Below are 22,843 nucleotides of genomic sequence, written 5' to 3' on the forward strand. Positions count from 1 at the left end.
CAGGACAGCAGGACCGATGAGCGGGGGCCTGGGACCGGCACCTGAGGACGGAGTAAATCGCGCATTTCCCCCTTTTTTATTTCTTTTTGGCGAGTGCTTTTTGGAAGCCTTAAAGGGACAGGGACCCCAATACCAGCGAAACAGGGCAGCAAGACTGGTGAACGGGTGCCTGAGACCAGCGCCTGGGGACAAAGAAAATCACGCTTTTTTCCCAAAACTACTTATGCATGGTGGCGGAACCGGTGGGCGGGGGCCTGGGGCTGGCGCCTGAGGACAAAGAAAATCGCACGTTTTTCCCCTTTTTTTTTTTTTGGCAAGTGATTTTTGGAAGCCTTGGAGGAACGGGGACCCCAATACCAGGGAGGAAGGGCAGCAAGACCGGTGGGTGGGTGCCTGGGACCAGCGCCTAAGGACAAAGAAAATCGCGCGTTTCTCCCTTTTTTTTTCTTTTTGGTGAGTGCTTTTTGGAGGCCTTAGGGGGTCAGGGACTCCAGTGCCAGGGAGGCAGGGTGGCAGGGGCAGTGAGTGTGTGCCAGGGACCGGCACCTGTGGATGAAGAGGGTCGTGTGTTTTTCCCTTGTTTTTGACAAGTGTTTTTTAAAGGCCTTGGAGGGACGGGGAAACCAGTGCTAGGGAGTCAGGGCAGCAGGACCAGTGGGCGGATGCCTGGGACCTGCGCCTGAGGACAAACAGTATCACGCATTTTTCCCTTTTTTTAAAATTTTTTTTTGGTGGGTGCTTTTTGGAAGCCTTGAAGGGACAGGGACCCCAGTGCTAGGGAGGCACGGAAGCAGAACCAGTGATCGGTGCCTGGGACTAGTGCCTGAGGACAAAGAAAATCAAGTGTTTTTTTCTTTTTTTTTTTTTTTCCTCTTTTGTTGTTGCTGTTGTTGTTTTGGTTTGGAGAGTGCTTTTCGGAAGTCTTAAAGGGGCAGGACAGGACACTTAGACCAGAGGAAGAGAATCTGGGGATCTATGGGTACTCTAACCCCCTGGGCAACAGGAAGCACAGAGGACCCTTATTGAGATAAATAGCCTCATGGCTGCTCCCCCTGCAACGGGGCTCCCCCTGCAACGGGGCTCCACCATTTTGGAGGAGCAGCCCCAGCCATGCCACACCCACGGCAACAGCGGAGATGAACTCCATAACAAATGGGCAGGTAGCAGAAGCCCTGTCTGCGCACAGCTGCCAAGCATAAGCCACTAGAGGTCGCTATTCTCCCAGGAGAGGAAGGCCACAAACCAACAAGGAGGGAAGCTCTTCCAGCTGTCACTCATACCAGCTCTGCAAACTATCTCTATCACCATGAAAGGTAAAAATACAGGCAGACAAAGATCACAGAGACAACACCTGAGAAGGAGACAGACCTAACCAGTCCTCCTGAAAAAGAATTCAAAATAAAAATCATGAACATGCTGACAGAGATGCAGAGAAAAATGCAAGAGCAATGGGATGAGATGCAGAGAAAAATGCAAGAGCAACGGGATGAAGTCCGGAGGGAGATCACAGATGTCAGGAAGGAGAACACAGAAGTGAAACAATCCCTGGAAGGATTTATAAGCAGAATGGATAAGAGGCAAGAGGCCATTGAAGGAATAGAAACCAGAGAACAGGAACGTATAGAAGGTGACATAGAGAGAGATAAAGGGATCTCCAGGAATGAAACAACACTAAGAAAACTATGTGACCAATCCAAAAGGAATAATATTTGTATTATAGGGGAACCATAAGAAGAAGAAAGAGGAAAAGGGATAGAAAGTCTCTTTGAAGAAATAATTACTGAAAACATCCCAAAACTGGGAGAGGAAATAATCGAACACATCACAGAATTACACAGAACCCCCAACAGAAAGGATCCAAGGAGGACAACACCAAGACACATAATAATTAAAATGGCAAGGAACAAGGACAAGGAAAGAGTTTTAAACGCAGCTAGAGAGAAAAAGGTCACCTATAAATGAAAACCCATGAGGCTAACATCAGACTTCTCAACAGAAACCCTACAGGCCAGAGAGAGAATGGCATGATATATTTAATGCAATGAAACATAAGGGCATTGAACCAAGGATACTGTATCCAGCATGACTATCATTTAGATATGATGGCAGGATTAAACAATTCCAGACAAGCAAAAGCTGAGGGAATTTGCTTCCCACAAACCACCTCTACAGGGCATCCTAGAAGGACTGCTCTAGATGGGAGCACTCCTAAAAAGAGCACAGAACAAAACACACAACATATGAAGAATGGAGGAGGAGGAATAAGAAGGGAGAGAAGAAAAGAATCTCCAGACAGTGTATATAACAGCTCAATAAGCGAGCTAAGTTAGGCAATAAGATACTAAAGAAGCTAACCTTGAACCTTTGGTAACCAATAGCAAAAATCAACGAAACCAAGAGCAGGTTCTCTGAGAAAATAAAAAAAATAGATAAGCCTCTGGCCAAACTTATTAAGAGAAAAAGAGAATCAACACAAATCAACATAATCAGAAATGAGAATGGAAAAATCATGACAGACTTCAGAGAAATACACAGAATTATTAAAGACTACTATGAAAACCTATATGTCAAAAAGCTGGAAAACCTAGAAGAAATGGACAACTTCCTAGAAAAATACAACCTCCCAAGACTGACCAAGGAAGAAACACAAAAGTTAAACAAACCACTTAGGAGCAAAGAAATTGAAACGGTAATCAAAAACTACCCAAGAACAAAAACCCCGGGGCAGGACGGATTTATCTCGGAATAATATCAGAAACACAGAGAAGACATAATACCCATTCTCCTTAAAGTGTTCCAAAAATAGAAGAAGAGGGAATACTCCCAAACTCAATCTATGAAGCCAACATCACCCTAATACCAAAACCAGGCAAAGACCCCACCAAAAAAGAAAACTACAGACCAATATTCCTCATGAACATGGATGCAAAAATACTCAATAAAATATTAGCAAACAGAATTCAACAGTATATCAAAAGGATCATACACCATGACCAAGTGGGATTCATCACAGGGATGCAAGGAAGGTACAACATTTGAAAATCCATCAACATCATCCACCACATCAACAAAAAGAAAGACAAAGCCACATGATCATCTCCATAGATGCTGACAAATCATTTGACAAAATTGAACATCCATTCATGATAACAGCTCTCAGCAAAATGGGAATAGAGGGCAAGTACCTCAACATAATAAAGACCATATATGATATAACCACAGCCAACATTATACTGAACAGCGAGAAGCTGAAAGCATTTCCTCTGAGATCGGGAACAAGACAGGGATGCCCACTCTCCCCACTGTTATTTAACATAGTACTGGAGGTCCAAGCCACGGCAATCAGACAAAACAAAGAAATACAAGGAATCCACATTGGTAAAGAAGAATTAAACTGTCATTATTTGCAGATTATATGATACTGTACATAAAATACCCTAAAGACTCCATTCCAAAACTACTAGAACTGATATTGGAATAGAGCAATGCTGCAGGATACAAAATTAACACACAGAAATCTGTAGTAGCTTTCCTATACACTAACAATGAACCAATAGAAAGAGAAATCAGGAAAACAATTCCATTCACCATTGCATCAAAAAGAATAAAATACCTGGGAATAAACCTAACCAAAGAAGTGAAAGACTTCTACTCTGAAAACTACATGTCACTCTTAAGAGAAATTATAAGGGACACTAATAAATGGAAACTCATCCCATGCTCATGGCTGGAAAAATTAATATCGTGAAATTGCCCATCCTGCCCAAAGCAATATGCAGATTTGATGCAATCCCTCTGAAATTACCAGCAACATTCTTCAATGAATTGGAACAAATAATACAAAAATTCATATGGAAACACCAAACACCCCGAATAGCCAAAGCAATCCTGAAAAAGAAGAATAAAGTAGGGGGGATCTCACTCCCCAACTTCAAGCTCTACTACAAAGCCATAGTAATCAAGACAATTTGCTACTGGCACAAGAACAGAGCCACAGACTAGTGGAACAGATTAGAGACACCAGAAATTAACCCAAACATATATGGTCAATTAATATTTGATAAAGGAGCCATGGACATACAATGGCAAAATGACAGTCTCCTCAACAGACGGTGCTGGCAAAACTGGACAGCTACATGTAGGAGAATGAAACTGGACCATTATCTAACCCCATATACAAAGGTAAACTCAAAATGGATCAAAGACCTGAATGTAAGTCGTGAAACCATTAAACTCTTGGAAAAAAATTTAGGAAAAACCTCTTAGACATAAACATGAGTGACCTCTTCTTGAACATATCTCCACAGGCAAGGAAAACAACAGCAAAAATGAGCAGGTGGGACTACATTAAGCTCAAAAGCTTCTGTACAGCTAAAGACATCATCAATAGAACAAAAATGAACCCTACAGCATGGGAGAATATATTTGAAAATGACAGATCCAATAAAGGCTTGACATCCAGAATATATAAAGAGCTCACACGCCTCAACAAACAAAAAACAAATAACCCAATTAAAAAATGGGCAGAGGAACTGAACAGACAGTTCTCTAAAAAAGAAATACAGATGGCCAACAGACACATGAAAAGATGCTCCACATCGCTAATTATCAGAGAAATGCAAATTAAAACTACAATGAGGTATCACCTCACACCAATAAGGATAGCTGCCATCCAAAAGAGAAACAACAACAAATGTTGGCGAGGCTGTGGATAAAGGGGAACCCTCCTACACTGCTGGTGGGAATGTAAATTAGTTCATCCATTTTGGAAAGCAGTATGGAGGTTCATCAAAATGCTCAAATCAGACCTACCATTTGACCCAGGAATTCCACTCCTAGGAATTTACCCTAAGAATGCAGCAATCAAGTTTGATAAAGACAGATGCACCGCTATGTTTATCGCAGCACTATTTACAATAACCAAGAATTGGAAGCAACCTAAATGTCCATCGGTAGATGAATGGATAAAGAAGATGTGGTACATATACACAATGGAATACTACTCAGCCATAAGAAGTGGAAAAATCCAACCATTTGCAGCAACATGGATGGTGCTAGAGAGTATTATGCTCAGTGAAATAAGCCAAGTGGAGAAAGAGAAATACCAAATGATTTCACTCATCTGAGGAGTATAAGAACAAAGGAAAAACTGAAGGAACAAAACAGTAGTGGAATTACAGAACCCAAAAATGGACTAACAGGTACCAAAGGGAAAGGATCTGGGAGGATGGGTGGTCAGGGAGGGATAAGGGGGGGAAGAAGAAGGGGGTATTAAGATTAGCATGCATGGGGGGGAGGGAGACAGGGGAGGGTGGGCTGTACAACAGAGAGAGGACAATTAGTGATACTACAACATTTTGCTAAGCTGATGGACAGTAACCGTATTGTGGTTTTTTGGGGGGACCTGATATAGGGGAGAGCATAGTAAACATAGTATTCTTAATGTAAGTGTAGATTAAAGATTAAAAAAAAAGAAAGTAAGAAAGAAAATGGGGATTACTCCTTGATAGGATAAAACTATTGGTAAATCAAAGATCAACGCATGCTTTAAATATCCTTAATGTTGATCACTTAAAATGTGTCAGATGATTAGCTATGGAGGTACTCTTTTCTGATAATATTCCTTTTTCTTAAAAAAAAAAAAAAAGCAGTTCCTGTGTGCTGACCTCCAATGAGTTCTACACAGTGGTATAGAGGTCATGTCAAAATGTGGGCAAAGGGTCTGTATGTTTCTATGCAGAAGATCGCAGCCTAGCTTGGCTACCCAGAAAATGAACTAAGATACGATATGAGGAGGAGCTCCTGGCATCAGCACTCTCTGGAGGACTTGTGGAAGGGGATGATCATCAAAAAGCCTCCACAGGCATCCGGACGATGCTGCGGTTGTGGCTGCATCCACCCCACCGTTTCCTGGACTTGCCATTGGAATGAGGAGGGAGATGTATAGGCTGGCATGTGCATACACTGAGACAACGAATTTGACCAGATCTGTACTGTTGGAACTCAACCAGGAGTTGGGAGGGGTGCAAGTTGTAGCACTCCAAAATCTTATGACTATAGACTATCTACGGTTCAAAGAACATATGGGATGTGCACAGATCCCAGAAATGGGTTGCTTTAATTTGTCTGATTTCTCTCAGACTGTTCAAGTACAGTTGGACAATATGCGTCATATCATAGACAAATTTTCACAAATGGCTAGGGTGCCTAAATGGTTTTCTTGGTTTCACTGGAGATGGATGGTAATTATAGATTTACTTTGTTTTAAAAAAATAATAAAGAAAGGGAGGCAGTCTGACAAACTTCTTAATAGTGAGAGAGTTGCTAAAGCGGCAAGGACTGCACAGAGCTTCCTGCTCAGGAGAAAATTGCTCAGGCACACTCTGCCCAGAAGGTTAGGAACTTCCATGAGCTTCAGTAACTCCATTACCCTGGCCAGTGATACAGATCCAAAGCCCCCCATGATTACACGCACCCTGCTGCACATTCCTCCCAGCCAACCAGTACTGGCTTGCAAACTGGCATCCCATGCCCTGATGTCAGACCAGCCAGAGAGAATCCCTGCCTATGGCAGCTAAAAATGAAAAGCATCGAGACTTATACCTGTGAGCTCAGACTACTGTTTCTGGCAGTGGAGAGAGGCACAGCAGCAGGGAATCAGGAAACATCTCTTTCCTTCCCCCAGGCATTAGTACCACTCCCCTGCAATCCCTGACATCACTCCAGAAGATGAGAAGCTCCAGAAAGGAGAAATTCTGTGCCACAAGTGGGGCCCACATATAAATATGAAACATCAAAGGAACCTGGTTCTAACCAAAATCCCATAAACACCAGAAAGAAGGCCAAGTGAAACCGAGCTCATCAATCTTCTTGAAAAAGATTTCTAAATAAAAATCATAAACATGCTTATGGAGGTACAGAAAAATATTCAAGAACCCAGGGACAAATTCAGGACTGAGATCCAATCATTAAGGAATATAATATCTGAAATGAAACATACAATGGAGGGATATTAAAGCAAATCAAGTGAATTAGAGGAGATGGTAAATGCAATAGAAATCAGAAAAGAGGAATACAAAGAAGTTGAGTCACAGAGAGGAAAAGAATCTCTAGGAATGAAAAAATATTGAGAGAACTGTGTGGCCAATCCATCTTACAGGGGTACCAGAAGAAGAAGATTGAGAAAAAGAGATAGAAAATGTCTTTGGGAAGGTAATTGCTAGAAATTTCCCCAATCTGGGGAAGGAGATATTTCTCATGCCTTGGAGATACACAGATCTCCCAACACAAGGGACCCAAGGAAGACAGCACCAAGACATATAAAGACATAAAATGCAAAGATCAAGGATAAGGACAGATTATTTAAAGCAGCCAGAGAGAGATAGAAGATCACATACAAAGGAAAACCCATCACGCTATCATCAGACTTCTCAACAGAAACCTTACATGACAGAAGGGAGTGGCATGATATATTTAATGCAATGAAACAGAAGAGCCTTGAACCACGAATACTCTACCTGGCAAGATTATCATTTAAATTTAAAGGAAGGATTAAAGAATTTCCAGATAAGCAAAAGTTGAGAGAATTTACCTCCCACAAACCATTTCTATACTATATCTTGGAGGGATGACTTTAGATGGAAGTGTTCCTAAGGCTAAATATCTGTCACCAGAGGAAATAAGACCACACTGAAGAATTAATTACTAAGCAGATACAAAATCAAATCAACTAACCCCAAAGTCAGTCAAGGGATAGACAAAGAGTACAGAATCTGATACCTAACACATAAGGAATTGAGGAGGAAGAAAAAGGAGGATAAAAGGAACCTTTAGATTGTTTTTGTAATAGCATACTAAGTGAGTTAAATTAGACTATTAGATAATAAGGGAATTACCCTTGAACATTCGGTAAACATGAATCTAAAGCATGCAATGTCAATAAGTAGATACTATCATTAATGACCCTAATGTAAATGGTCTGAATGCACCAATCAAAAGACATAGAGTCACTGAATGGATAAAAACACAAGACCCATCTATATTCTGCCTACAAGGGACTCACTTCAACCCAAAAGATATGCATAGACTAAAAGTCAAGGGATGGAAAAGATATTTCATGCAAATAATAGGGAGAGAAAAGCAGGAGATGCAGTACTTGTATCGGACAAAATAGACTTGAAAACAAAGAATGTCCCAAGAGACAAAGAAGGACATTACATAATGATAATATGGGTCAGTCCATCAGGAGAATTTAAACATTATAAATATCTATGCATCCAACACAGGAGCACCTACATATGCAAAACAAATACTAACAGAATTAAAGGGAGAAACAGAATACTATCAATCATTTTAGAAGACTTCAACACACCACTCACTCCAAAAGACAGATAAAACAGAAAGAATATAAGTTAGAAGACAGACGCACTGAACAACACATTAGAGCAGATGGACCTAAGAGACAAGTACAGAACAATCCAACCAAAAGAAGTAGGATACACATTCTTCTCAACTGCACATAGAACATTTTCAAGAATAGATTATATACTAGGCCACAAAAAGAGCCTCAATAAATTAAAAAAGATTGATATTGTATCAACCAGCTTCTTAGACCACAAAGGTATGAAAATAGAAATAAATTATGCAAATAAAATTTAAAAACCTAAAAACACATGGAGGATTAACAACATACTCCCAAATAATCAGTGGATCTATGACCATATAAAACCAGAGATCAAGCAATCTATGGAGACAAATGACAATAATTCAACACTACAAAATTTGTGTGATGTAGCAAAGACCATGCTAAGAGGGAAGTATATTGCAATACATGCCTACCTCAGGAAAGAACAATCCCATATGAACAATCTAAACTCACAATGAAACTAGAAAAAGAAGCACAAATGATGCCCAAAGTCATTAGAAAGAGGGACATAATAAAGATTGGAGCAGAAATAAATAAAATAAAAAAGAATAAAACAATAGAAAGAATCAGTGAAACCAGGACCTGGTTCTTTGAGAAAATAACCAAATTAGATAAAACCCTAGCCAGACTTATCAAGAGAAAAAAGTCCACATTCACTAAACAGAATCGGAAATAAGACAGGAAAAGTCACTACAAACACCAACAGATACAAAGAATTATAAGAGAATACGATGAAAAATTGTATGCTAACAAACTGGATAACCTAGAAGAAATGGACAACTTTCTAGAAAAATACAACCTTCCAAGTCTGACGAAGAAAGAAACAGAAAATCTGAAGAGACCAGTTACCAGCAACGAAATTGAATTGGTAACCATAACACTACCTAAGAACAAAATACTTGGACAGATAGCTTCACCACTGAATTTTGTCAAACATTTAGTGAAGACCTAATACCCATCCTACCTAAAGTTTTCCAAAATGTGGAAGAGGAGGGAATACTTCCAAACTCATCCTATGAGGCCAACAACAGTCTAATACCAAAACCAGGCAAAGACACCATAAAAAAAGAAAATTACAGACCAATATCCATGATGAACATAGGTGCAAAAATACTCAAACAAATATTAGCTAACAGAAATCAAAAATACACAAAAAAGATCATCCATTATGACCAAGAAGGATTTATTCCAGGGATGCAAGGGTGTTACAATATTGAAAAATCAGTCACCATCATCCCTCACATGAACAAAAAGAAAGACAAAAACCACAAGATCATCTCCATAGACTGAAATAGCATTTGACAAAATTTAACATCCATTCATGATAACTCTAAACAAAACGGGTATAAAGGGTATATACCTCACATATTAAAGGTGATATACAAAAACCCATAAAAAAACACAATTAACATTGAAAAACTGAAACTTTTCCTCTAAGTTAGGGAAAAGGACAAGGATACCCACTCTCATCACTTTTATTCATCACAGTACTGTAGGTCCCAGACACAGAAGGTCTTCTTTTCTTCCCCATATGTAGGTAGTCTGTTTTGCAGACATCAGGTCATTTTCAGGTTTTGTTGTTTTGCTGTATTTTTGTGTTTTGTATGTTTTTGGTAGGAGGTTTCTACCTTGTCGACCAACTCTGCCACCTCTTTCTCTGCTCACCACTTTTCTGTATTTCTAAAGCACTTAGACTTATTCAGAAAAATACTCAAATATTTTTATAGGTTCTTAGTAGCATAAATAAATTATCTGGATTGTTCTACAAGTTTCTGGCCATGTCAAAATTTGATGATGGTTTAAGAAATAGGGGTTCTTTCATTTAAATCAGAATGGACTACTTATGTAATTTTGGATAATCCAATGTTATGAGAATAATGTATTCATGACAAGTATATTAAATTAATCTTCATCTGAGGTGGAACCTTAAAATTCTAATTTTAACAAACATCAATGAGAAAAATGGTAGCACCAATTAAACAGCAATAACTAAATTAGATGAATAGAAATGGTTTCAAAGAGGAAAGACATGCTTACAAACTCCCTGGTGATTTTCAGATACTGTGAAAGCCAAGGGAAATCTGTAGGTGACTCCAGACCCCTGGGCCCTGACAGCATGACCTATTCATTGTTCAGATTCCTGATGACCCTAGATTCCATGATAATTCTGAGCCACTGTGAGCTGGGTGGGTAAAAGTAGAAACAAAAGGGCCACTTGAGAAATGCTGGAGCTTGAACTTAATGTTAGCAAGTATTTCCCTCATGTGATCATTAACTTTACTCAGTCCTTTGACCTTTCATTCAGTTGACCGACCGAAATGACTTACAGCTTCTTGAGCTCTTTTCTCATGCAAAACACTCTTCTATTGATAGAAAAGGTGTTCTCCAATTATTTCTCCATGTCTTCATCCTTCTATTAATATTAGCTGTATATATGAAATGTTCAGCACTCTAAGGGAAGCTACCTCTAGATTTCTAAACAGTGCATTTCCTATTCAATATAATGTGTCTGGAATGTAATTCTATATATATTCGTTATGTGATTTCTGATGTATTTAAGCACTTTCTACACATGTACATTTGCAATTATTATTTTTACTTGTCATAATTTTAATGAAATATATAAAAGACCAAAATACGTAAAACAAGTACCTCAGCAAAAGAAACTAATAATAACATGAAATTAATCATTGCTACAGAACACATATGTTGGTCTTGCTAGACTTTCAAAACCAGTTTTATGTAAGCATTAGATTCTAATTTAAAGATCTTAATATGCATTACTGTAATATAAAGTGGATTTTGAAGAACCCCTACACAATAATATTTTTAATATAAAACTAAAGATATGTGTACCATGGAAGCAGAAATTAGCACAAATCAACTACTTAGTATAGTCCATATATTGTGAATATTCACTTAATGTATATGTCTATGCAAGCATAGATGTAGAGATAATATTAAAGACCTAATAGATAACATATTTATAAAAATTATTGTTGTAGAAAAGGTATATTTTATAATGGCTCATAAGGAAAGTTTCCACTTCAGGTAATGAAATGATTAATTAGGAAGTGGAGCATCAATGATTTCTTGGGAAATCTCTGGGAGATCTCTGAGCTTCACATGGACCTGTTTTGTTGAGCATGTTCCCCTCTCCACACTCGGTATCATTAAGGAAATACTTTCCACTGAAATAGACCCAGGAGAAATAGTTGAAAATCTGTTGAAATTTCCCATATCCCCAAACTACAGCCACCTATATTGGTCTCTCTTGTCTCACCTCTTCCTCTCCTGGGTGTTCTTGAAAATATTTTGAGACACATCAGAACCCCAGAGCTGAAATCATTCACCTTTTTCTTAGAGTGATTTAAGGTGGTTCTTCCCTCATTAGAGGATAACTAAGTGCTCCCAGTCTTCAAGTAGCATGAAGTCTGCTACTTGCTTCTATGACATTATATGAGAACAAATCTTCCTGGATGAAGAGAATCTATGGAGATTGGAGCGTTCAAGACACATGTGGAGTCACAGTAATGAGGTAGTCTCTTTACATCCCAGATTTTCAGAGCTTAAACCATGATCACCATGTAAGTAACACATGTTTGTCACTTTTAGGGCAATAAAATATTCCTTGTCTATGATAGAAAAGATTATATTTCTAACATATTATCCAATAAATGCATAAGTGTGAGACTTTCAGCTCTAAATAAATAGACCCTGATCTAAAACCTGATTTTTTTTAAACTAATTTAATTTTAATTTTATTTTATTGAAACTTTTAAATATTTTGTCTCAGATACAATTAAGAGAAAAATCCTGGAGTTAAAAATACTGTGAGCATTAGGTAAAACACAGAGACTTATATATATGCATTCATACCTGAATACACACATATGCACACAAATAGAAAAGTAGAATTAGGAATGTGGTATAGATTAAGTAATTTTATCAAATTCTAATCATCTCACTGATATACAATGAGTAATTGCAAATTTTTACTGAGAAATACTAAAAATTTTATAGTAAACTAAAATCAAAATATATCCTCTTATATTCCACAGGAACTTGTAGTGTTTGGTACTGCTGCCTATATACACATTCTTAAAAACCATCTCCCAAATTAATAGTTACAAATACATTCTGATCACATTTTGAATTTAAGTTGTGAGAAAATTAGTGTGCTTTATACATTAGTGTTACAATTGAAAATACAGGAATGTTTCTTATTTATGCATAAATTAATCCTGCAGAGTATTCTGCAAGTAAGAAAGTGAAATGATTCACAAGTTCTTGCTGATCATAACTGATCAAATGTCAGGAGCACTGTTTATCAAAATTATAACAAATGAAAAAATGGATTCCTCTTTCATTACACATTTGTTCTTGGCTCTCTAAAACAGAGGATTTGGAGAGACCAACTCACTCTTCCAGGATTCCCTTATAAAATGAATTATCTGCCAAATGTATTCACATCCTATTTTGTAAATCTGTGTTTTACACTATTACCTCCATTACAAGACTATGCTTTATCCTTGTCAGAAATGAGCAGCTGTGAGGCTGTTACATTCGCATTAGTTTGATGCATAGAATTGCAATACGGGGACTAAAACACAGTGCTTTTATGTAGAAATGCCTAAGCATATCAGTCTATCACCAAGACAAATAGTGTCCAGGGTCCACAAATACAACTGATTTTTCATTTCTCAACCCCCTGGTGCTCTGGATCAGGGAGTGTCAGGCAGCAGTAGACTGGACAAAGTGGGAGTGGCCTGACTTGGGAATGGCCCACCCATTCATTATCTTTAGCAAATTCTGCATTGTCGGGTGAGTGTTAATCAAGCCTTCAGATGCAGTACAGGAGTTTCTAAGACACAATAGTTGCAGTGGCGTCATACTGAGAAACTGAGTTACATTTTTTGATTTGTACAAACATGAAATATAGTTTAAGGTGGATTTGGAAATCTACAAATATAGTCAGGGTGAATCTGAGAACTTTCCAACCTTAACTACAAGGATTCTGTTTCATAGAATGAGTCCCTTGGTATTTTCTCAGAGTTCATAAATTTAGAGGTGAGGAAGAACTTGCTCTTTATATATCTGAGAATAAAGGCACAGAAACTAAACAAAGCAAGGAACAATGTCTTTCAACAATGTTTAGTGCTATTTAGATCATGTTGAGAGGAAGAGAAAGTGTACCTTTTTCCAAATAATTATACTAACAATGCCCACACCACTTAATAAATTTCTACTGGACTCTACATTATAATCTCCTGCTAACTAGTTGTAATGTGAAACCACCTATGATCCTAGGCAATGACACAGAGTAATTTGCCCACTACATCACAGAATCACAGTGAAAGGAATTTTTCTAATCCCTGGTCCTTTCTCCTATATTAAACTGACTCTCAGAGTTCTCACTTTGAAACTGTAAGTAATTCTCCATTTTCCCCCAAAGAAGCTGGCTACCCATGAAACAAGAACCCCAAGTTTCTTCTGCCCCCAGCCTCTCAGAATGAGCATTTGCTCCCTGTCTATATGTATTTAACTATTCTAGGTACTTTATATAAATGGCAACACACAGTGTCGTCCTCACTCTGCTTTGAGCTGCATAACACTGATTCACTGATACACGTATAATGAGACTGTCAACACCCCAGAAATTGGCAAATGCTACTCGATAAGCTCATCCTTCAACCCCAGACACTCATTAATCATTTGTAAGCCCGTCACTGTACTAAAAAAACCAAAGCAGTCCTGCCACTTGGATTAGAAATGTAACTTTTCCTCGCTTAGAAATACAACTTTACACCTTAATTTTTAAAGAAGCGATTTTATTTTTCCTCTTCTTTTGACGTATAATGGAAAAATATTTTTCTTCTATTTTTTAAAATTAAAATACATATCTCATTGATCTAAGATGAACAACATAATGATTGATCAATTATACACATTACTAAGGGCTCCACAGTAAGTATAGTTACCATCTGTCACCATATAAAGCTATTATATTTTGAGCTATGTTGCCTAGGACATAGTTGCATCCTGTCACTAAATCATTTTATAATTTGAAGTTTGTATCATTATCCCCTTCCCCTATTTCACCCATCTGCTCTACCATGGTAACCAACTACGCATTCTCTGTGTTTGAGTCTATTTCTTTTTGGTTTGTTCATTTTTGTTTCTCAATTTCCCAAACTGAAATCATATGGTAGAAAAAAAAGTAATGTATTTTAAAAGATATATTCACACCAATGTTCTTGGCAGCTATATTTAGAGTAGCCAAGATATGGAGGCAAGCAGTGTCCATCAAAAGATGAATGGATAGAGGAGATGAGATGCATTCACACAATGGAATATTATTCAGCCATAAAAAAGAATGAAATCTTCCCTTTTCTTTACTAAGTGGGTGGACCTACAGTGTATTATGCTAAGTGAAATGTTAATTGAATAAAAATTTTATATATTTAAAATACTTATATTCATCTGTAGATATACACATACATTAACACACACAGATATACATACAAACACACACACACTACACATTGTGAAATGGACACTACAGATAATTTGACATGTCCATCAACACAACTAGGTAACATTTTCCTTTTTTTTGCATATGTTTGTTGACATTACACAGCTCACTCTTGGGAACCACATCATTGGATGAGATGATCAACAATACAGGGGTAACCGAATTTTTTCTACTGGGATTCTCCGAGGACATGAGGATGCAAACCCTACATGGCTACCTGTTCCTTGTGGCTTACCTGGCAGCCCTCTTAGGAAATGGACTCATCATCATGCTCATTACCTGGGATTCTCAGCTTCACACACCCATGTACTTCTTCCTGAAGAACCTGTCACTCATAGATCTCTGCTACATTTCTGACACTGTTCCTAAATTTGTTCTCAATTCCCTGATGAACAAGAACACAATATCCTTCCTTGGATGTGTTTTCCAGGTGCTGTTCTTTGTGAGTTTTTGTTCTGCTGAATTGTTTATCCTCACAGTGATGTCCTATGACCGCTACGTGGCCATCTGCCATCCGCTGCACTATGAGACCATCATGAACAATGGGGCCTGTGGGTGGATGGTGGTGGCTTCATATGTCAGTGGGGGGGTCTCTGGAGCCATGCACACAGCAGCGACATTTTCCACAACTTTTATTTCCAGTAAAATCCATAATTTCTTCTGTGATATCCCCCAGATTATTTTGATCTCAGACTCCAAAATGAACATAAATGAACTGTCAGTGATGGCATTTGGTGCAAGTACCTCACTGGCTTGTTTCTTATTTATTTTATATTCCTATGCCTACATTCTCTCTGCTGTCTCAAGGATCTCCTCCCTGGAGGGCCGGTCCAAAGCCCTCTCCACCTGCCTCCCTCACCTGGTTGTTGTGACTTTGTTTGTTTCCACAGCTGCCTTAGCCTACCTGAAGCCAGCCTCTGAGTTGAGGTCAGACCTAGATATGATTTTGTCTATATTTTATACAGTGGTGCCTCCATCATGGAATCCCATCATTTACAGCCTTAGAAACAAGGACATAAAACAGACTCTTTGGAAAGTCCTAGGAATTACAGAATATAAACCAAATTAAGAGAGTTTTTTGGGTAGTTTAGGCAGTGGTTGCTCTTTAGTTCTAAACACATATTATTTTCAGCTTTACCATTGATATAGTGGTATGTATCTCAATATTAATGTTTATTTTTACCATTTCAGATTAGTGATTGATCTTTCATTGCAGGATGTACTTCAGTAACATTATAAATATAAAACAGCAGATATCAGTGTGACACTATTGTTGTGCTGTTTTGGGCTGCGCCTAATAATTTTTTTATAAATATTGGGAAACACAATTTTTAAAAATCATTGTATTTCATATTTTTTTAAGTTTTGTATCAGCAATGTTCTTTGTTAAGCAAAATCCAATTTAATTTTCAACCTGAGCCTTCAGAAGCCAGAATGATTCTACATTTTAGAAAACAGTATTGCTGCTTTCATTTCCTGTATTTTGGGTGAATTTCTGCTTTATCTCATCACAGCAAGTGGAAGCAATCCATGTGTTCCCAGAATCTGTTTCCCAGCTCGTCTTGATCATGAAACCCTGACCATCGGTATTCAGACTGTCAGAGTCTTTATAACATATAAATGAAGGCTCCCTCCCCCTTGTAGGCTCACATATAAGTAAACTGCGCAGGGATGGTAGGGTAGAGGGAAGCCTCCTTCCTCCTAGTGTGCTTCTCCTTGAGAGCAGCCTGCTGCCCAAGCATGCTGCTCTGCAGGATGGTTAGGCTAAGGTGATCTGTGCACCGTGTTGTCCCACTGCTCCAGCATGTTGATAACAGTACACTTGTCAGTAGAGCTGTGAAACTTAAGGGAGATGTCCTTACAGGTCAGGAGTCCACACCTCTTCTCCCCATGTTGCTGACTGGAATGTGGCTTGGGTGTGGAGACATTTGGGAGCATGCCAAGAGCCTGGCATCCTGGACATACACTGACCCATGACACAGCATTGCACGGGTTTCCAACAGAAATGCCCACCTACAGTCACCAAAAGATACGGACACCAATTTTACATCGCACAAACAAGAAACTAATATAATGCTGTAAAATAGAGAGCTGAATTATGATGTAGTGATGGCGACACTGAGAAAACTAACATTGATTCAGAAAATCATCATCATTAACAGAAGGAGACAGACATGAAGCAGAACTCTCAGAATGATTCAATTTTTAAAAAACAAAAATATGCATACAAATTGATCATTTGAAGTCATTTTATTGTTTTATTATGGTTAAGGATTGAAATGGGACAAAGACGATACTCTTGGAATGTAAGTGCACTTTTTGTTGATTTTGGTTCTAGTTAAAATGGTATGTTAATGCTGTTAAAAATGATCAAGTTATATGCTTATGATCTATTTCCTCATATTCTTATAATGATATAAAAATGAAACAAACTTACAATAGTTTACCCATAAGCCAAAACAAAAGACGAGGAAGGGAATCTCAATGTCAAAATGAGCATAACACTGAAATGAGCTATAATACAAATACTCTATAGTGTTTCTCATAGGGTGTACCTAAGTCATGATCAAAGACAAATGTTCAGGTTTAGCTTTGCATTTAGATATTTTAAATGGGATGTAATCAATAGCCTATTAACTCAAAATTAAGAAGCACAAGGAAATTTATCACAAAAAATTATAAGCAGTATAGATAATATCAGTAAAAAGCAAAGTAGTAAAAGAAGCTTACAAATGTTAAACATACAGAAAATATTGCAAATTAAAAACACTAATAAAATTAATAAATGCCTGGGGAAATTAATGAAGAAAAAAGCAAGTTACTACCTATTGCAAAGGTTCAAAGGAGGGCTCCAATTTTACTCTGTAGATATGTCCTACTGGTTTACATGATCAATATAGAGGTATGTTTATTTCATTATATTTTATTGACTTATACATATGAGGTGCATAATTTTTATGGGAAAATATATCTAGAAGACATAATTAGAAATGTTATATCAAAAATATAACATACTCAAAAAATGAGACACTATTCTAAACATCTTCACTGCAATTAAGAAAACAGAAAAAAGAATATTTCTGTACCTATTAAATAAATCAAATTTTTAATTAAAACATTCAAAATAATAAGATTCAAGACATTAATATTTGTTAGAGAAAAGGATATCCCTATAGAATGAAGTTGCAGCATAGAATATATAGTCATTTAGTTCTGTAACATTTTCTACACCGACAGTGTCTGCAAGTTGGGATGAAAATTTAATAATGTATATAACTGTTGAATAACTATATTGCATACTCTAAGCAATATAATGAATACCAACTATGTTTCAATAAAAATATATCAATAAAATTATCAAAGCTATTTTAGTAAAACCTAACAGCCCCTTCCGATTATAAAAATCTCAGATAATAAAGAATGTTAGGACCATCTTATTTCTGACAATAACTAAAACAGACATCATACTTCAGACAAATTTGACATGTTTTCTTCTGTTTTGAATACAAGAAAAAGACACTAATGTTATAATCTCAACTTACTCTGAATTTCCTGGCCAATGTAATAAGATATAGAAAATAATATTATCTATAACAAACATTGGGAAAAAAGAAACAAAATTTTACCTATTGTGTATATTGGAAAATTTTTCAAAAAATATTCCAAACCTAAAAAGCAGGAAAACCTGCTATTTGCAAATGAATAAACCAGAAGACATTGTACTAAGTGCAATAGACCAGAAACTTAAGGACAAATACTGTATAATCTCACTTTCATGTAGAAACTAAAATAGTCAAATGCATAGGAGCAGAGATTTAAATAGCATTCACCGGGAATTGGGGAGGTGGGATGGTGGTCAAAGAGAGGTGGTTGATAGTCAAAGACTGCAAACATGCAATCATGCACGATGAGTAAGTTTTGGAGATCCAGTATTCAGCATACAGTCTATAGCTAACAATACCCACTAGGATGGAAGGTTTAGGGAAGACTGTGTTGTAACAGAATGTTTGCTGAGGCAATGTATTTAGGCTTATTAGAAATCTGTATCTTTCTCCAGTCTAAGACTGATGACAATCACTGTGTGAAATAGAGATTTTGGGAAGACAGAAATATCCTGATAATCAAAGAACTGAAATAAAACATAAGACGATGCAAATATAAAGAGCATCTTGCCAAAGTGAGCAACCACAAATAGCATCAGGCATTGGTGTGTTTGCCATGTGTATTATTTGCCACAAGTATTTGCTTTTTCTAAACATGTATGATTGCACATTGTTGACAATTGACATAATCAATGTTTTCCAACTACAATCTTATTTTCAGAGAGATAATGTAATAGATCTTTTCCCAAGGATGCTAATTGTTGTTCCCTATATAGAGTATTCCCAATGTTCTAACATTTTCTTCCCTTTGACAAAGAGAAATGTGCAATATAGAGTCAGATTGGGTCCATGAAAGAGTTTCCTTTTTAATATGTAACATTATTGTTGATAGAAAGAGTGCTCTACAGCATGCATACATATCTGACAGGGGGACATGTTGGGAAAGAGCATCTGTAAATGGTGTTTCATATGACAGAAGAGGGCATATGGCTGTAGACCAGTGGTGGGTGAAGAAGTGTGTTGAGGTACACAGGCTGGGTACACAGGAACTATGTGCTGTTTCAAGCAGAATCTTGCTGAGAAGCCACCAGGTGAAGGGATGTAAGGCCTTGCTGGGAACCCACCTAGAAAACCAGTAAAACTTTGAAAACACTCACCTCCACTTACTAGCAGTCATCCCATTGAAAGAGAAAGGAAACCTCTAGATCCAAGACAAGCCCCTGTCCTTTGTGTGATCCCCCAACACCACCTACTGAAAAACATAACTTCAGTCAAAAAATTGAAATGTTTATGGATTCCAAATTACTTATCACAAGGCAGCCTAGAATGGGATAAAGTGGGGCTGAGAGGCAATACTGAGGACATAGAAGTGATCAGATGATACATCACAGGCATTGCCTCCTCTGCTCTGAATACTGCCTTCATCATTCAGAAAACACCTACTCAGCACTACATTTTTGACCGCAGAGGAAAGTATTGATCTTCTTATCTAAGACCAATTCCTCCCTTTCTGCACTAGTGCTCATCCTCTCTCCCAGCATCTAGGGAATCCATCCAGGAATCGTTCTATTTATCTATCTTGCATTACAACACTTTTATTGTTCTCTCTGTGGATATTCCAATTGTCTTGCAAATATAGCATTTTGTAATTTTATAATAATCTTTTTAGTTAAGTGCTCCTGAAAATTATCAAAAAATGTCTGCTCCCATTCACAAAAATATCCTTGAAAATAATTATCTACAGCTGTCTCCCACCTTCCCCTGCTATATCCTCTAAAACCCACTCTGATTGTGCATTTCATTCAAAATTCCACCATACCTGTCTTGTCAAAGTAGTTGATGACCTTCACGTTTTTAATTCCAGTAGTCAGTTAAGGTCCACATCTTACTTGACCCATCACTATGAGAATATCACAGCTTAGGTTTCTTCTTTTTTTTTGAAACAGATTATGAAATTGGCTTCTAGAACAACATACATTCCTAATTTGTTAATCCTTGAAACCTTAAAAATGATCTCAGCTGGAATGCTTGTATAGACCTCTGCAGTTTTGAAGTTCAAAGTGCAACATTTATATCTGAAAGTCACACAAAAAAATACATGTTCTTCCTAGGTGTTCCTTCATTCCTTTCATGGGAGAATTTCTACAGTACCTAGTAGCCATTACAGTCAAATAGGGTAGGTTTTGGATTTGGTAAAAGGATTGGTTGACTTTGAATTGTTACTGGAGTCACACCTCTGGTCCTGTAAATATTAGATTTTCAAAACAAGACAGCTGTATTTAATTCTTCACATAACTGGGATGCCACCTAAATGATACTGATGACTGGCACAACCATCAGTCTATCTTAGAATGTTTTTCTTTCCTTCTGTGCATGTTTTGCTTAAGGGAAAAGTCTTAAATAATTTCTATCAGGCTTGGAATATTAGTTTCGATTGGCCAAATGCTAACAATAAGCTTTTAAATCCTTTCAAACATCTTGTCAAGTCCTACCTGGGATAAATATTAAATAATTCTGACAGTATGCAACAACCCGATGAACTCAAGAGTTCATTAAAGAGAAGCAAAAGATGCTACCTTCTCACAACCCAGAGCCATTCTCAAAAGTAGCCAACAGTCCTCAGCAACCTGCAAGTCCTAAACAGGCAGAAAGCCAAACCCAGTCTTAGGATGTAAAACGAGACAAGTAAGAAGGCAATCACTATCAGTGGGAGAAAGAGGATGAATAACCAGTGAGTCTGGATTTGGAAAGGAAGACACAACAGGAAATTTTATTTTATTTTCTCATTGTGCACCAGAGAGAAAAATTTGGAATAGATGATTCTGGTAAGAATTTTGACCTTTGCAGGCTTCTGCCAGTGTTTCCGGGACCCTTTATATGCTCAGCTACATACCAGAGTTCCCACCTAGGCTTTCTAAGGCACTAACGTAGCAGTTCAGCAGAAACTCGCTCAGTTTTGCCAACTCTGGGAGGGCCCCACATACACATGTCACTAAGCAACTAATTCGGCAAACTTTTATTGACACTGATGTGCTCTTTTTAGAAGTGGGTAACTGGGATTGAGTTTTTATGTTTTTATTTTTATTTATTTATTTGTTTACTCATTCATTCATTCATTTATTGGGATAGATTTTTACAGAAGGAAGTGCTCAATCTCATATCTTTTGTTGAAGGATCTTGTATCTTCCATTTCTCATTAGCTTTTTGCTGCTGTTAATGAAACTAATCTGGAATTTTAAAGACTTTTTTTAAATACACTTTTAAATGATTTTATATAACTGGAATGTACTTCATAAGGGCCACAGTCATTCTAGGTTGTAATTCCCTAGAAGGCTGGCAATTACTGGTAGAGCTAAAACTGCAAATGTAAATCAACCCACACTTCTGTCTAGCCATTTTGGCCACAAATGGAGTCCAATACACATTTCTGTCTGGCCACAGGGTCTCCAACCCGACATTCACTAAGCCAAGTTCACAGGACACACAGAAAACTTATTAAGATTCTGTCACATTTCCCAGATATTCAATGCATCCAGAACTTCAGTTTTTGTAGCCGGAAGGTGGTGATTTGACTCTTTACAATTTAAATACCTCATTAGCAAAAACCTTTCTGTTTCTTGGAGTGGATGTGATACCACAAAGGAATATGCCATGGGGTTGAGGAATGTGCCTGTTTTGCAATGTCACTCCTTGCACGGAAGCTTTTTTGAGGTTGGTGATTGAATTAGTATCTAACCCACTCCATAAACAAGATATCATGGAGTATTCTTGATGTGGTGAGCACCTTAACAGCCTTTCAACAGTCGGATTTTGCCCACCAATTATAATGACTATTTTGTCCTGCTGGAAATATCCTTGTTTACATAAAACAAGGCCAAAAATGCACATGCAAACAGTAGCAATTACCAAAAGATGTTACTGCATCCTGGCCAACAGGTCCTTATATAAAATATCACCTTCCTGTAGAACTTTGTCTAGTTTTCCACCCAGGAAATTATGATCTGGAAGGTAAGGGTTCAGATCTGGGCAGAACCTTCTGTAAGTTCAGCTGAACTTGAAAGAAAACTAACCAAACTGAGTGGTAGGCAATATGGCCAGCTCAGAACAGACCCAGGTACTACTGTCTACAAGCTCATGTTCATCTGCCCTGCAAAGAGAATTATATCTGAAAAATCAATGCAAAAATAGCAACCATGTTGCTCAAAAATAATCCTTAAAAATTGTGAGCAGGGCAGCAGCAAACTCAAAAGGATTATATCTTTTGTTTAATGGAGAGGGTAC

Source organism: Manis javanica, chromosome 14 (genome assembly GCF_040802235.1).
Source record: "Manis javanica isolate MJ-LG chromosome 14, MJ_LKY, whole genome shotgun sequence".
Classification (NCBI taxonomy): domain Eukaryota; kingdom Metazoa; phylum Chordata; class Mammalia; order Pholidota; family Manidae; genus Manis; species Manis javanica.